At 46.6% G+C, this 14,752-nt stretch overlaps 1 long non-coding RNA gene across 5 annotated transcripts; it reads right to left on the bottom strand.

Moving 5' to 3' along the window:
* Positions 1–2,740: 2,740 nt before the first annotated feature.
* LOC141489154 (uncharacterized) lies at positions 2,741–14,697 on the bottom strand. Of its 5 annotated transcripts, none has more exons than XR_012468929.1 (5): positions 14,649–14,697; positions 8,375–8,501; positions 8,243–8,283; positions 5,495–5,850; positions 2,741–2,932 (listed from the first exon to the last, which is right to left on the bottom strand). It is a non-coding gene; the product is annotated as an uncharacterized LOC141489154 (long non-coding RNA). The 5 variants fall into 5 exon arrangements; XR_012468925.1 differs by having other exon boundaries at positions 14,077–14,678; XR_012468927.1 differs by having other exon boundaries at positions 14,143–14,678.
* Between the last annotated feature and the right edge of the window lie 55 nt (positions 14,698–14,752).

Below are 14,752 nucleotides of genomic sequence, written 5' to 3'. Positions count from 1 at the left end.
ACCCCTGCCTTTAGCAAGTCACTTAACCCCATTGCCTTGCAAAAACTAAAAAAAAAAAATCTGAAAACAAAAGATGGAATTAGAGTTAGAGGCGATATGGAAAACCAATACATAGTTGTTTGATCCAGTCATTTTGGGAACTTATTTGGAACTACACTTCTTTGCTATCATAGAAAATGCTGCCATGAATGTTTTGGCTTATATGGGACTTCTTTTTTCTAGTTTTTGTCCTCCTTGGTAAATATGCCCATTGCTGAGCCAAGGGGTACAAAAAATGTAGTCATTTTTAAGCAATTTCCCTTTATTTTTCAGTAAAGTGCTTTGAGGATTTTCATTAGGTTTCCAAGATTCCATTTTTTACTATTAACTGTTCTTTTCTTTGGCAAGGGGCTCATAACTCCTGTTTGAATACTCTGGTTTAGAAACAAATTCCATTCCCAGACAGTATCTTCTAGCCTGGGAGCTCCATCTGGGAGTGCAGATACAGTGACTTATCCAAACTTTGGATCTCTTCCCATGTTAGATTAAATGTTGGTCTCCAATGCCATGATCTCTAGGGGCAGAAGTTGAATGGAAAAGAGTAGAATATCTTTGGGAAGGAAGGGAAGCATGTGCAGAAATGGCAGGACATCTGGGCCATGGTGAGCTTGTGGAGTCTACGGGCACGGCAGATGCAGCAGCTTCAGGGCAGTGCCAAGGGTTCTTGAGCCAAGTCAGGAGATAAGCTGGAGGCCTACCAGGCATGCTCTCAGGAAAAGTGGGCAGCCATTCAACCACTAAGTATTTCTCCTACACTGACTGTGTGCCCACTAACACGGTGCCCAGTCTCCTGAAAAAGGTGGCCACAAAAGGAGATGCCTGGGTCCTGCCTTCCCTGCAACCCCCCAACTCCACTCACACTTCTGAGACTTCCCCTGCAGCTGGTGGTTTTTTAATTGTTCCTTAATAACTCGACTTAAAAATAGGTGAATCTCATTTCTGTTCCTTAAATGCTATATAACAAGTTTGGTCTGTCTTCAGGTGCTTATCAGGTCCTTGTTGCTAGTGGGTGAACTGAAAAATTCCTAAAGGAAAGCTAAAAATGCAACAAATTTCTATATTAGCCAACAGATGCTTTCAGTGGGCACAACCAGGGACCATACCAATGTTCTGACCGCAATAACAACTGATGTTTCCATAGTGCATTCTTGTTAGTGGCTCGTCTACTCCTCACAGCAATGGGAAATGGGGGCTTTAATCATCTCCTTTTGACAGATGAGGAAAATGAGGCAGACATGGGGAAATGACTTTCCCGGGCACCAGAGGCAGAATTCAAACCCATATTTTGTTACTTCCAAGCTCCTCCATGCAGCTGCCAAGAGAAGAGAGATCTAGGAAGTCACCTGAGCACACACCTGTTGGGTGCTCACTGTTTGTTGCATGTGACTTCAATACAATGTAATGTGGCATCCAATGGGATGCTGACAATATGAAGGGTTCTTTTTCACTGCCCCAGTCTCTAAGTCCAAGGTGGTCTTCCAGAGTATTCAATAATGGGGTTTCGGTGGATGTGGAGGTGGGGTTGGATTGTAGGGTGGGAATTTTCTATGGCACTGAGTGGGGGAGAGACTTATCCAAGGTCATACAGCCCTATGTGTCTGGGGCAGGACTTGAATCCAGGTCTCCTTGACCTTGATGTTAGCTCTCAATTACACAACACTACTTCTGTAATAGTGTTTTTGTTCAATCTTATCTTTTGCTCTTACCTAGTGACTCAAGCATCATCTCTATTTTGCAGCTGAAGGATGGAAAGTAAAACAACTATTTGACAGAATCACATCTCCCAGAAAGTCTGTAGCAGATCTGTAACTTGGACACAGAACCATAGAATCTAAGTTCACAGTTTACTTAGGATTCTCCAGAGATTGGAAATCTCCCCCCCACACCCAATTCACAGGATTGGTCAACTTTTGGGTTTTGTATTCATTTGTCTTTCCCCTTATTTTTAGAGCAGACTGTCCTGGAATATTTACCCCATCCTCCTTCTCTGTCCATTTGCATAACTGAGAAAAATAAAGACGGTCCATCTCAAAGGACAGGAATGATGATGGATCTGACTGGTAACCAGGAGGAGACTAAAGAAATTTTAGGGGTAGCAATCTCAGGGAAAGACAAGGGCAACCAGGGAAGAAAGGGCATCTTCTGGAAGTTCTTTTGCTCTAATCATGGAAAGAGGAGGTAGCACTGAAAAGGAGAAGCAAAGAGGAAGGAAAAAGGGAAGAAGGGATAAAGAAGAAAAGAGAATGTGCATAAAGGAAGAGAGGAGAAAAGGAGAAGGGAAGAACAGAGAGAAGGATGCCCCCCCCGCCCCCTCCCCCACCATTCTCAGGTCCTTCCTTGGAATATAGGATTCAGCCTAAGGAGCAATGAACCAACCCAGGCTTATAAAGAATGGCCTCTCCTGGGTCAGCCCTATCTTAAAGTTGGAACTAAGTCTTACTCCTAGAAATCTGCTCTTGTTTTCCACCTTGTAAGAAAACTGCCTTCTGCTATTGTCATCTCATACTCCAGGGCACAAGCAAAGTCTCCTGAATGATGCTCCCACAGTGAATTTTCCTAGGCTTCTAGGGGGCACTGGGATGTGAGCTAAGGGGGCACCCAGCCTCTCTATATGTCCCTGGGCTCTTCATCCCACAGGATGGTCTCCAACTCAAGGGTTACATGGGGAGAAAAAAACCATGCTGAAATGTAATCAGAGCTCCCAAAGGAACCTCATTTTAATTTCAGTGCAGACAGCTTTAGTCATTGTGGGAGAGTAGGCAGAGCAGGAGCAGATCCAGTCACAGGAAGATCCATAAGGTAGTGGTTGGCTTCTCTCCTCCTCCAGGCTCCACTGGCTGGCTGTCACACCTCAGTCTGAATCAGAGTCTGAGCTACAGGGCCGGTGATGATGCTGAAAGAGAGGCATTTTGAGGAGTCTCTGGATCAAGCCTGGCCAGTGCCTGGGGCCATGAAGGGCACTGTCCAGTGGGTTTGCCCTGGCAACCCAGAAGCCAGAAACAAAGGGTCAGGGGAGCAGGTAATGTTACTCTGTTTCAGAAAAACTCTGAAATAGCCTTCTGGAGGACACTGGGACTTCAGGTCAGAAAAGACTTAAAGATGGATGGCGATGGCAATAAAGAATAAGAATCAAAGATGATTGCAAATGAAGAACCTGGCTCCTGATGAAAACAAAAATAGAAAGGGGGGAAGAGAGTACAGTGTAGAGAAAGAGATGAGTTCAATTTGCAATGTCAGCAGGACATTCTGGAAGAGATACCCAGGAGAGAGGTTGAGATGAAGGCCTGTAGCTCTGGGAGAAATCATGAAGGACATGGGGATTTGGGAGTCATCTTCAGAGAGCTGATCAATCATTGCCTCCCTGGAACCGTACAGGATCTCCAGAAATGTTTGAAAAGAGGATTTTAAAAAAGGATGGAGGGGCCTGCAGTCTTCTCTGACAATGGCCCAGCCAAGGCTACTTGGCTGTTCTTTTATCTTTTTCTCTCTAGCTCTTCCTATGTCTTGTAACCTTTTTTTTACTTTTTTTTGCAAGGCAATGGGGTTAAGTGGCTTGCCCAAGACCACACAGCTAGGTAATTATTAAGTGTCTGAAGCCGGATTTGAACTCAGGTATTCCTGACTCCAGGGCTGGTGCTCTATCCACTGCTCCACCTAGCCTCCCCTAACCTTTTTAATAGATTTTTGTTTTATTTCCATCCATGCTTTCCCAGTCTGAATAATGATTCTTCATAGGCAGAATTGAACCCAAGTAGCCAGCGACTACACATAGACAACTCTTAAAATATGTGGAGGCAGTTATGCCCTCCCAAGTCTCTTCTTTCCTAAGCAAAACCTTTTGAGTTCCTTCAGTAAGTCTTCAGAAAACATAAATTTGGGCCTCTTCCCCATTCTGGTTGCCTTCCTGAGAGGCTCTCTCGTTTATCAATATTCCCCTTGTTTGGAATAGAACCCAATCGCCATATGTGATCTATTAGGGGAAATGAACTATTGCCTAAATAGTCCTTCACAGTCTTCTTTTAATTCAGTCAAAGATTGCATTAGTTTTCATTTTACTTTAAATTAGCATATATTTGCTATATTTTCACTTGACTTCTTGCTAATTCCAAGATCATCGCCTAACTTTTCGAAACTAGATTCCATAAAAACCGTGTTTTCATGAGAAAGAATTAGAAGCAGGAACTGCCTCTCACTCTTCTATAAACCAGTTTCTGTCTGGGCTACAGAGGCCAAAGTGGATGGAAAGCCAGCCTCAAGGTCAGGGAGACTTGGGTTCAAGCAACATCTTGCAAATCACTCAAGGGAAGGAAAAGGGAACAAGTATTTTATTAACAGGTATTTTCTTATGTGCTAGTCATTTACAATCCCATCCCAATTGACCCCCTGATAACCTTGGGAGGTGGGTTCTCTTATGATCCCTATTTTACGGATGAGGAGACCGAAGTGAAGTGCCTGGCGCCAGTTTTATACTTGGGCTTACTGACTCTGGGTCCAGTGCTCTATCCATTGCACCACCCCAAGCAACCTATGTAATATCTCAATAGTCTGGCTTGTATTCCAGAAGAATTTTCTTCAGGTAGGAGTTTCCTGTACAAATAACAACTCATGTCAACCAATTAATATGTAACTATTAAACACCTACTAGGTAGGTCCCAGGCAGTCCTTAGAAAACTAAATTTGTAGTCAGGAAAACCTGATTCCAAATCCTGCCTCAAACATGTATCAGATGTGTGACCTTGAGAAATCACTTACTTTCTCTTAAGTTCAGTTTCCTCATTTGCACAAGGGGATAATAATAATATTTATTTCACAGTTTTGTTTTTGTGTAGACCAAATGAACCATTTTATCTAAAACTACTTCTAAGTTTTTAAATTAATTATTACTATAAATATTTATTAAATGTGTGCTATGTGAAAGGCACAGACTAAATAGAAAAAGTGATGCTTTCCCTCAAGGACCCTATATTCTCCTAGTGGTATATGATATGGAAACAGGTAATAAAATTTAAAAAATAAATAATAAAAAAGGATGGAGGACAGAGTCTGCGAGATGCCCCCGTCTGGGGGACCAGGAGTGAAAGCCAAGTTCTCAAGAGAGAAAGACAAGGAGCAGCTGGGCCACAGAAAGGAAGGGAAAGAAGCACAGCCAATAGTGACCCACTTAGGAGAAGGATCATGGAGGATCCTTGGTCCTCCAAGGAGAAGAAAAAGGTCCATGGAGGGGACCAGAAAAAAAGCCACAAGAATGAGGAGAGAGTCTACTGGGAAGAAGGCCATGGAGAGGGCTGGCCAGTGGTAAGCATGGGACAGGACAGGGACTTGCTGTCTTTAGAAGCTCAGCAGTAGAGGCAGCAAGAGATAGTCAGGGGACGCTTTGTCTTTGAGGTCATTCTCCATTCCTCAAAACCTTCAGATGTCTATAATATGCTTCCTTCTGAGGACACTGGATACTTACCTTATGGCAGTGGTGTCCAGGACCATGTTTATTATGTTTGTGATGCTGTGGCCCAGAATGGCCACCTGGAGTAGAAGAGTAGCCAGGCTGGGGGGACAGGCAGGCGGGTGGTCCTGGGTTCATTCCTGGGGGACATGGTGGTACCTGGCCAACATGGTAGCCATTGCCGTGGCCATGGTGGCCATGACCGTGGTGGCCATGAGAAGGGAGGCCACTTTGCCCAGGGGCACCACCAGGATGAACATTAGGTGGATAAGGAGTTGATCCAAGATAACCTGGCATGGGACCTGGTGCTGTATTAGGCCCCGAGGATGGATGAGGAGGACAGATTTGGATATATGGTGGTGGTGGTATTCCTATTTTTAAAAAAAGAAGAACACTGGTAAGATCATTCACAATTTTCTACTCTTCCCACCTAAATAAATTCAAAAGGGACCTTGATTGGCATCCCAGACCACATCAACTCCCCTCTAGAGGCTGATAATTTTCATCTACAAATTTACAGAGCTGACCTCACTCATCCTTCTCTGAGGCTCCCTCCATCCTCAGATGCTACAAACCCTCAAACCCTTTACCTATGTGATTTTATTCAACCTCCACCATGTTCCATGAGATCCAAGATCAGACCCACCCAGCTACCCCAATGCTGAAACTTCTGCAATCCAAGAGACTGCCTGCCACACCGAGACTCATGGGACCCACTAAGCCATAGGAAGCTGCCATTCCTCCAGGAATTGAGGCAGCTTTTGGAAGTTTCTGGAGAAAACTACCTTAGCCTTATGAGCCTCCATGTCTTAACCTGCCTTTATCTGCCAAAGGTGCACGTGTCCATTCCAAGAATTATAGTATTCTTCCTAATCTGAAGATCAGGATGATGTACCTAGAAGAAAACTAAGATCCCAGAGCAGGAACTAACTGGAAGCTACCTTGGAGGCCACCTCTCTTCATTTTACAGATAAGGAAACTGAGGTTGAAGCAGAAGGGTCTTTCCCAAGATCACACAGGAATAAAGTTATGTACAATGCTTTTCCCTTAATTATTGTTTTTAAGAGTAAAACAATAAATGAATGTTTGTGAAAGAGTTCATTCACTTGCCTAGAAAGACTTCAGGAAAAAATCTGTTTTCTGAAGGAGAGTGATGGGTATGGAGACAGAAAATCTGGGTCTGAGTCCTGAGCACCATATGTTAGCTATGATGGGTGATAGAGAGTAAGTGATATCACCCATTTGCTTGTTGATAAAATGAGAGGATAATGATCTCCAAAAACAAATTGTACTTTTTAGACCTTGACATAAGACCAAAAAGTCCAATCTTCCTGGGCCCAGTGGCTGGAAGTCAAACAAGTTACATTCTATAGCTGACATTCTCAGGCTTCCTGAGGATGAACAATCTGTCCCTCTGTCCAATCTCTTCACCCCTTCACTATCTGCTGGTGCAATACAGGTGGTGCTGGGTTCTCCAGAATGATGTCCCCAAATCCAAATCTGGAAGGCTCTATTTGGCTGGAAGGACCCAGAGTCGGAGTCCAAGGATGGACTGGCTGTGTGTGGGCTGCCAAAAGACAGATTCAGAAAAGGGTGAAGAGGATACCCACCAGGGTGGCCACCATAGAAGACTATCCGGAAAGGTAGTTTGTCACAACAGGAAGAGAACAGGACTTGGCAAAGACTCTGGTCCCAAAGTCAGCTCCTTTCCCATCCCTCTGTGGAATACTTCCCATTTTTCTCATAAATTGGTCATTTCTACTTAGTCTTTTGTCTCACCTTTTAGACAGTAAACTCCCTGAGAGCAGGGGTTGCCTTTTGGTTTTCTTTTTGTATCCCCATCACTTAACAGTACCTGGCACCATATTAAATGTTTATTGTCTGACTAGCTTGACCTCTTCCTGCCTGTGTGACCCTGGGAAAACCATTTAGCCTTTTGGGCCTCACTTTCCTCATATGTAAAGGAGGGGGGTGGGTTAGATATCCTCTGAGATCCCTTCTGACTCTAGAACTCATATGGAATCTGTGTTGGTGGAACCTGACCTTGTAAATCGAGGCATTCCTCCATGCCCCAAGAAATCACAAGTCCTGGAAACTTAACATGGTGGTGCAGATGCTGAAAAGTCAGATCCTAGATCATCACTGGAAAATCACTTTCTAATCCAAACATCAGCACCCTCCTATTTGAGACTGGACATGTCCTTGCAGTGAGTACAATTCTTCCATGGATTTAGGGGTCTGTGGAAGGGGCCTGTGAACTTGGCTGGAAAACAACTCCATCAGTATTTTCACTAACCTCTAAGATTCAGCTTTTCTTTATATTGTTTAAAAGACATGATTCTGAGAAGGGTCCCCAGGCTTCTCCAGATTGCCCACAGTGGGTCTAAGACACAGACACCAGAGTCTCGACCTTGGAGAGGTGACGATGGAAAAAGAAGACTGAGTACTTTCCCAAGGTCATACACCCAAGATGTGTCAGAGATATGCCTTGAACTCAATTCTTCTGGACTCTAAGGCCACTGTGTAACGACTATTTTGCATTAGAGTACCTCATGAGTTGTCTGTTATTTGATGGAAATTATAAAAAAGATAAGATTATCAGTTCATGAAAAGCCTTCCTTATGGTACCCCCAAATCACTGATCAAAGACCTACCTGAGCTCCCTGAATTTGCCAACTTTAAATAAGATATGGCATCCCCAAAAGAATCCTGTGCCCCTCACATCCCATCTTTCAGAGAAGAGGCAGATCTTTGAAACCATACCTGAATTGGGATTCCACATATCCGCCCCCTCCTTTTGTCACCTAAAATACAGAAGTACCTTGTGGTTATCAGGATGCAAAATCCTCCTGCTTCTAACTTACCCCATCCCCCATGGAGTAATATCTTACGCACATTAGGAAAAACACTTAGTCTTTCAAAGGGCCTTCTCTCAACAGCCTCTAACCTGCCTTCTACAACCAGTCTTTTTTCATCTTTATCACTTAGAAATGCTCAGGTTTTCCATGATCATGGACAACAGCTAGAATAAAGAAGAGGAATGAGTGTCCCAGTAGAGAAGGAAAGAACATTCCCTATCAGCAAATCTATCACTAGGTAAATTATTCCCACATTAGAGATGAAGAAACTGAGACCTCCCCACTGGTAGTGTGGTCAAAAACACACCCAGCTCAGCAGGTTCATTCTGAATCCTCCAACTCTTCCAATTCCCTGGAAAGTGATAGAAGCAGCAGCCATCGGAAAGAAAGGCCTTGAGAGGCAGAATTCTTTCCAGGTTGGCTCCAGCAGTTAGCAGAATGTAAGTCAGATGCCTATCTTCAGAGTATTAGTTCTACCCTAGATTATGCTGGCAGTGCTCCTGGCTGGTAGGACCCCAAGACCCACTCTGTATCTATAAGGGTTCTGCTCCCTTTTGTGTGCTCAATGAACCATTCCCATGATCACAGACTTCAATCATTGCTCAGGTCAATAATATTTTATCATCTGCAAATAGTAAGAGAAGGTCCTACTATGGGGCCTGCTGGTCTACCTCAACTGAGCTGCAATCTAGTCTTATAGTGGCACAGTCACCAGAATGTCAGTGGCCTCTGCTACAGTTTGGCTCATGGACCAAGGTAGCTCAATCTGAGACCTCAACTCTGACTTAAGAAGCAGAAGAGGAGGGAAAGAACAGGAAAATTACAAAGAGGTTGGAAGTAGAATCTTGGTACTTGAGTAAGAGTAGCCACATGGAAGGTGTGAATAAGAAAAGAGGCCTCAGGATTACCTGCACTCAGCTTGGACCAAGAGGAAGTTGGAAAAAGACAGGTGAGGATTTAGAAGACCTGGATCAGGTTTCCAGGTGCATGTTAAAAAGCAGGGCTGGCCATGAGTCAAGGGTAGAGAAGATGAACGTGCCCTCCCTGGAAGTCCTGCCCTGGTGTAACCCCTCCCATGCCCATTGTGGACTTTGAACCTATTTCTACCCTCCCCTGGAATGTGTGTGTTTATGTGTGAATTGGATATTTCTCTTTTCATGAGGGCAAGACCTGCTCTTTGTGAAGCTATGCCAGTGTGGTACAGGCTCAGGGAGGCTCTACCAAGTTGGAAATGCTCCAGGTCCTGTCTTGGTCAGTCAGTGCAGTCTGTCTTTGGGTGGGCCAGGCCCCTGAGTCTGGAAAAGCTCAGACCAGAATCTTTCTGGCCTTACCAACAGACAAGTGATTGCTCTGAATCAAGTCCTGTGTTAGGCCCTGAGGATACGAAACCAAAGCACACACACACACACACACACACACACACACACACACACACACACACACTATAAAAAAGGGGATTAGGAGAAAGAAAGGATATCCATTGAGAAAGACATTGATGGAGAGGGCACCATGCTGATGAAGCCACAGATGGCATTCCCCCTGGCCCTAGTCCTCCTGGGCACATCATCTCTGGAAATTTTGGTGAATTCCACCCTGTATCACAGACCAGGACCCCTAAGGGGCAAGTTCTGGAGAAAGCAAAGTTGGGGCCTCATCCCACCTCCATTTGGGAATTATTGACCCTAGGTTATCCAGGGTTTTCCTGATGCCTTTCTTCCTTCAATAACCTCTCTGAAAATCTCACTGACCTTCAAGTCCATTTACCCATTGGTTTGATCTCTTGGGACTTGGCTCTGAGACATGGGTAGTACCATGGAACCAATCAGATGAATCAGAGCCTTCCAACCCCTCTCAGCTAATAGTGCAATAACACTAAGGGAGCAGCTCTTAAGTTGTTCTTTCTCTGCTGAGCAAAGTGAACTTTGGACTAGAAAGGACAGAACAAGGCTGGCCTCACAAAGGACTTAGTTAATGGAGATAAGCAGGCGATAGTAAGAAAATACCTGGCCATACTTGATAAGTTCCAGTCGCTTGACCCAGGTAAATAGCACTCACCCACCCTGAGAGAGCTGGCAGGCAGGACTGTTGAGGTAAGACATGCTAGAGGTCTGTAGAAGGGCAGTATTCAAGTGTTCCAAAATGGGAAGAGAATGGAGTCTGAAAACTTCAGGCCCCATGCTCAACCTTGACTTTCAGTCAAATTCCAAAGCACATTATTAAAGGGATGGTTTGTGGGCACACAGAAAAGGAAGCAGTGAACCCAAAGACCTGGTATGACTTCATCACAAAGAGACCATGCCAAGATTCATGAAATCCTGGAGGCAGAATTGGCCTTCATCTTACAAAGATGCAGTCTCTCCTGCTTTTCTTGCAGACAAGATGGAGACAAGTGACCTAGAGGACAGTTGAGTGGAGCCAATTCAGAATTACCAATTCTGTATTTGGATTAACTATTGATTAAATGACCAGATCTTGCAGCACAGGCGATATCATGATCATCTCTTGTTTAATCAATAAGGTAAGATACGTAAATCACCTTGAAAAAGAGATGGTGCTATAGAGAAGTTACTATTCCCATTTTGCAGATAAGGAAAACTGAAGCTCCAAGTGGGGAATGGATCGCCCAGGCTCATGGATAACAGATGCCAGAGTGTGGAATTTTAACGTGGGCCAACTCTGCAGCTAGCCCACCTCACACTAACCCCTGCAGGCTCATGATGGGCAAGTTGACAGTCAGTTTTATGGATTGACTGGAGCCAAGGTTAACAAAAATAAAAGCAAAATGTCTCTCTCTCTCACACACACACACAGAGACACACCCATACATGCTCACACACACACACACACACACACACACACACACACACACATCCACACAAATACACTCATACACGCACTCACACACATACTCACACCCACAGACACACCCACAAACACCCCCACACACACACCCCACACACATACACACACCACAGCCACAGAAGCTGAGGAAAGAGGGGGCTCAGGAGCCTACCCCATCCTCAAGCTGAGGAGGGAAGAATGGGAGGGTGCTGAGCTGCCAGTGCTCTTGGGGAGGGCAAATTAGTAGACTCAGAGTTGCCTCAGGGACTTCAGGCACTAATGATGTCAGTTGTTTATCTTCCAAGTGATAGCCAGGAGCCCAGGTCTCCCCGTACCCCCAGCACCAGGCACCTCTGTACATTTTTACATGGTTATCTATTTACTGAAGCAGAGGGAGCTCAATGAGCTCCATGAAGGTCATTCGCATTGAATGGAACAGAGGGGAAGTGTGGGACAATGGATAGCACCCTGGACTTAGAATCAGGAAGACCTGGGTTTGAATCTTGGCACAGAGATTTACTTGATATCCCTGAATAAGTCAATTCATTTCTCTAGGTCTCGGTTTCCAGGACCTCCAACATCCCTTCTAATTCTGTCTTGAAACCTATGAATTGAAATGAATTGTGCTGAATGGAGAAAGGAATTCGAGTAGAGAACGACAACTACAACGTTGCCTCATTGTTGGGTCCTCCCTCCATGAATGCAGACCCCAAACCCTCTGTGCCTTAGTCCTCCTGCTCTGCTGGGAGCAGTCCTTTCCCAGTGAGGCAGCCTTCTGGCCACAATGAGCCCCCAATGTCAACAAGCTGGGTCCTGGGCCAAGCAGAATAGGACAGAGCCCTGGGCCTGGCTCTGACCCTCCTTGGACTTGGTGGGACCCATCAGGGCTGTGGTCCCTGCCCCATACTTAGAGAACCTGTAGTCCCTCCCTGACAAACTGAGACAATGCAAGGCTCCCCTTCAAAGGGAGCCTTCTTGGGGCTCTCAAATCTACCTGGGCCCTCCCCTCCAAGAATAAGGCAAGGTGTCTACATGTGGGAATTTTAAGTGAGAGGGGACCTCAGAGACCAATATGCCAGTCTCCTCCCAACATTCTAGACAAGGGGTCATCCACCTTCTGCTTGAATACATCCAGGGATGGGAACTCATTACCTCCTGAGGAAGCCCATTCCCCTTCCAAACCACTCACTTTCTTAATCTAGTTTACACTGACCTCTTTGAAATGTGGCACCATTGTCCCTGGTTGTGGCATCTGGGGGTCCACACTCCTTCACTTCCAGACAGTTCTCATTGACCCCTGAGCCTTCTCTCCTAGTCAACAGTCCCAGTGGTTCAACCCTACTTTTCAGATGGCACCCGAGCAGAGATAGCCAACTGTCTCTTTCTACAGTAGAGACGTAACAGCGGCAAGGGCTGCCCCCCCCCAACCAATGTAGAAACAGACCCAACTGTTCCTGTGTCCCTGCTGAGCCTCCAAGTCACGAGGGTGCCATGTCCAGGCAAGATGGCAGCAATGTCTGGACTGAACCAAGCTCAGGGATGTGGAAATGACCCAATCTGATCCCTATGATTTAGGGAAGGGAGACTGAGCCCAAGAGGGGAGGGGACTGGAGAAGGGGAAAGAGGGGTTAGAAGTCACTGAGCCAGGATGGAAACCATGGCAACAGCCCACAATTCACCAATATGGCGCAAGACTTTAACGCCCCTGGATTCCCTAGCTTTTCTCTCCACTCCCACAGATAGCAGCCCCTGTACTCCTCACAACTCCACTCAATAATACAAATAAAATCAAGAAATACCTCAGGGGCCTCCACCGAGTGATGAGAGCAGAGGCAGCAGGCAGGACCGGGCAGCCTCCTGCTCTCAGCTTGGTCTCCCCTTAAATGCTGGAGCTGGCCTCCAGAGGCAGCCTCTCTCAGCCAATCAAAAGACTCAGAAAAGAGGGGCCCAGATCTGATCTGCTGCAAGGAAGTGGACGCCCAGGCTGGACACCCTTAGACAAGGTGAAGGAAGGGAGCGGCCCCTGCATTATACCAAGAAGGGCGTGTGCCAGCAGTGCCAACACTCACATCCACCTGACCGCAGGGCCTCTGATAAGAAGAGACTCACACCCTGGGCAGGCCCCCAGTGGGCCCTGAAGGGACCCACAACACAGCATGGCAGGAGGGGGCAGCTATACCACCAAAGGAAGGATGGCACACTCTCAGGAATGCCCACCAATGGAGATTCAGGCAGAGGGGCCCAGCTGCAGAGCAGCCAGGGCTGAGGAGGTCCTTCCTACAGAGACCACGCTGTCCATCTGAGAGAGAGAAACGCAGGCAGGAGCCCCTTCTAATCAGCAGGCTAGGAAGGGGGTACCTGATGTTTGCTGTGGTGAAAAGGAGGAACACAACGACAGAGGGCCAAATGGATGTGACCCTGTGCCTCAGTTTATACATTTGTCAAATAAAGGAGCTGCATTAGATGACCACCAAGGTCCTTTCCAACTCCAAATGCCATGCTCCTCTCTTCTAGTTAGTGGCTGGGGGTGAGTGACTTCCCCTCTAGGCCTCCGTTTCCTCCTGTGTGAAATAAGGGCAGGATTCGGTGGTCTCTGAAGTCCCAGCTCTAGTAGTCCTCTGCCTGTGACTGTAACCAGAACACATCCCCCAGGAGCCCAACCCATTCCCTGACCCTTGAGCCCCCACCCTCTGCCTCTACCCTTTTTGATAGTGGATCAGTATGACTCGACTTTGTGTCATCACTGTCCCTCCCCAAGAGTCCCCCATGAAACCCTGCCCCGGTTAACAAAAGAGGACCGCAAAGTCAAAAAGTGGGCAACAGGTCCTGTGGGGATCTAGTCCCCCATTCTGCCTTGTTGTCCACCCCCTTTGTCTGCCTCCCCAGCACCTAGCTCACAGTGGGCTTCCTCGAGGTTGGTGACCTTGGCGTCACCCTCTCCTTTCATTATGAGATAGGGCTCACTTCACAAAAAGTATCCATCAGAACACCAGAACACCAGAACACCAGGCTTCCTCATTTAGCAGCCCAGTGGGTCCTTGGCCATGATTGTCCAGTCACCCCCCCATCATCACAATGCCTCCAGTTGGAGTTCTTGGTACTTTCAAAAGTGGTCTCTGGCTACTTCAGGAGGTCTCGGGGTGGGGGGGCTTTCTCCTTGGGGCTCCTGCCTGTGTTTCCCCCTTTCAGATGGACAGCGTGGTCTCTGTAGGAAGGACCTCCTCAGCCCTGGCTGCTCTGCAGCTGGGCCTCTCTGCCTGAATCTCCATCAGTGGGCATCCTGAGAGTGCACCACCCCACACCGCACTGCCCAAAATGAAGACAAAATGATCAGGGAAGGGATGCAGGACAGGCCTCTTGCAGGTCCTTGAGATAGCGAGCCATGGGTCCTAAGCATTGAACATAGAATTCCAGGCACCCCTGCAAAGGTGGGGGGATCTCTGTGGGAGGCAGAGCACCTCCGCACACACCTTAAATCTTGCACTGGACCCCCTGCCTGAGCTGGGGGTCACAGGTCAGTTGATTGTTCACAGGTGACACAGAGCAGCCCCACCCTCCCCTCCTCTGGGCGGGT

Source organism: Macrotis lagotis, chromosome 5 (assembly GCF_037893015.1).
Source record: "Macrotis lagotis isolate mMagLag1 chromosome 5, bilby.v1.9.chrom.fasta, whole genome shotgun sequence".
In the NCBI taxonomy this organism is placed as follows: Eukaryota; Metazoa; Chordata; class Mammalia; order Peramelemorphia; family Peramelidae; genus Macrotis; species Macrotis lagotis.
This window is presented reverse-complemented; position numbering and strand designations above follow the sequence as displayed.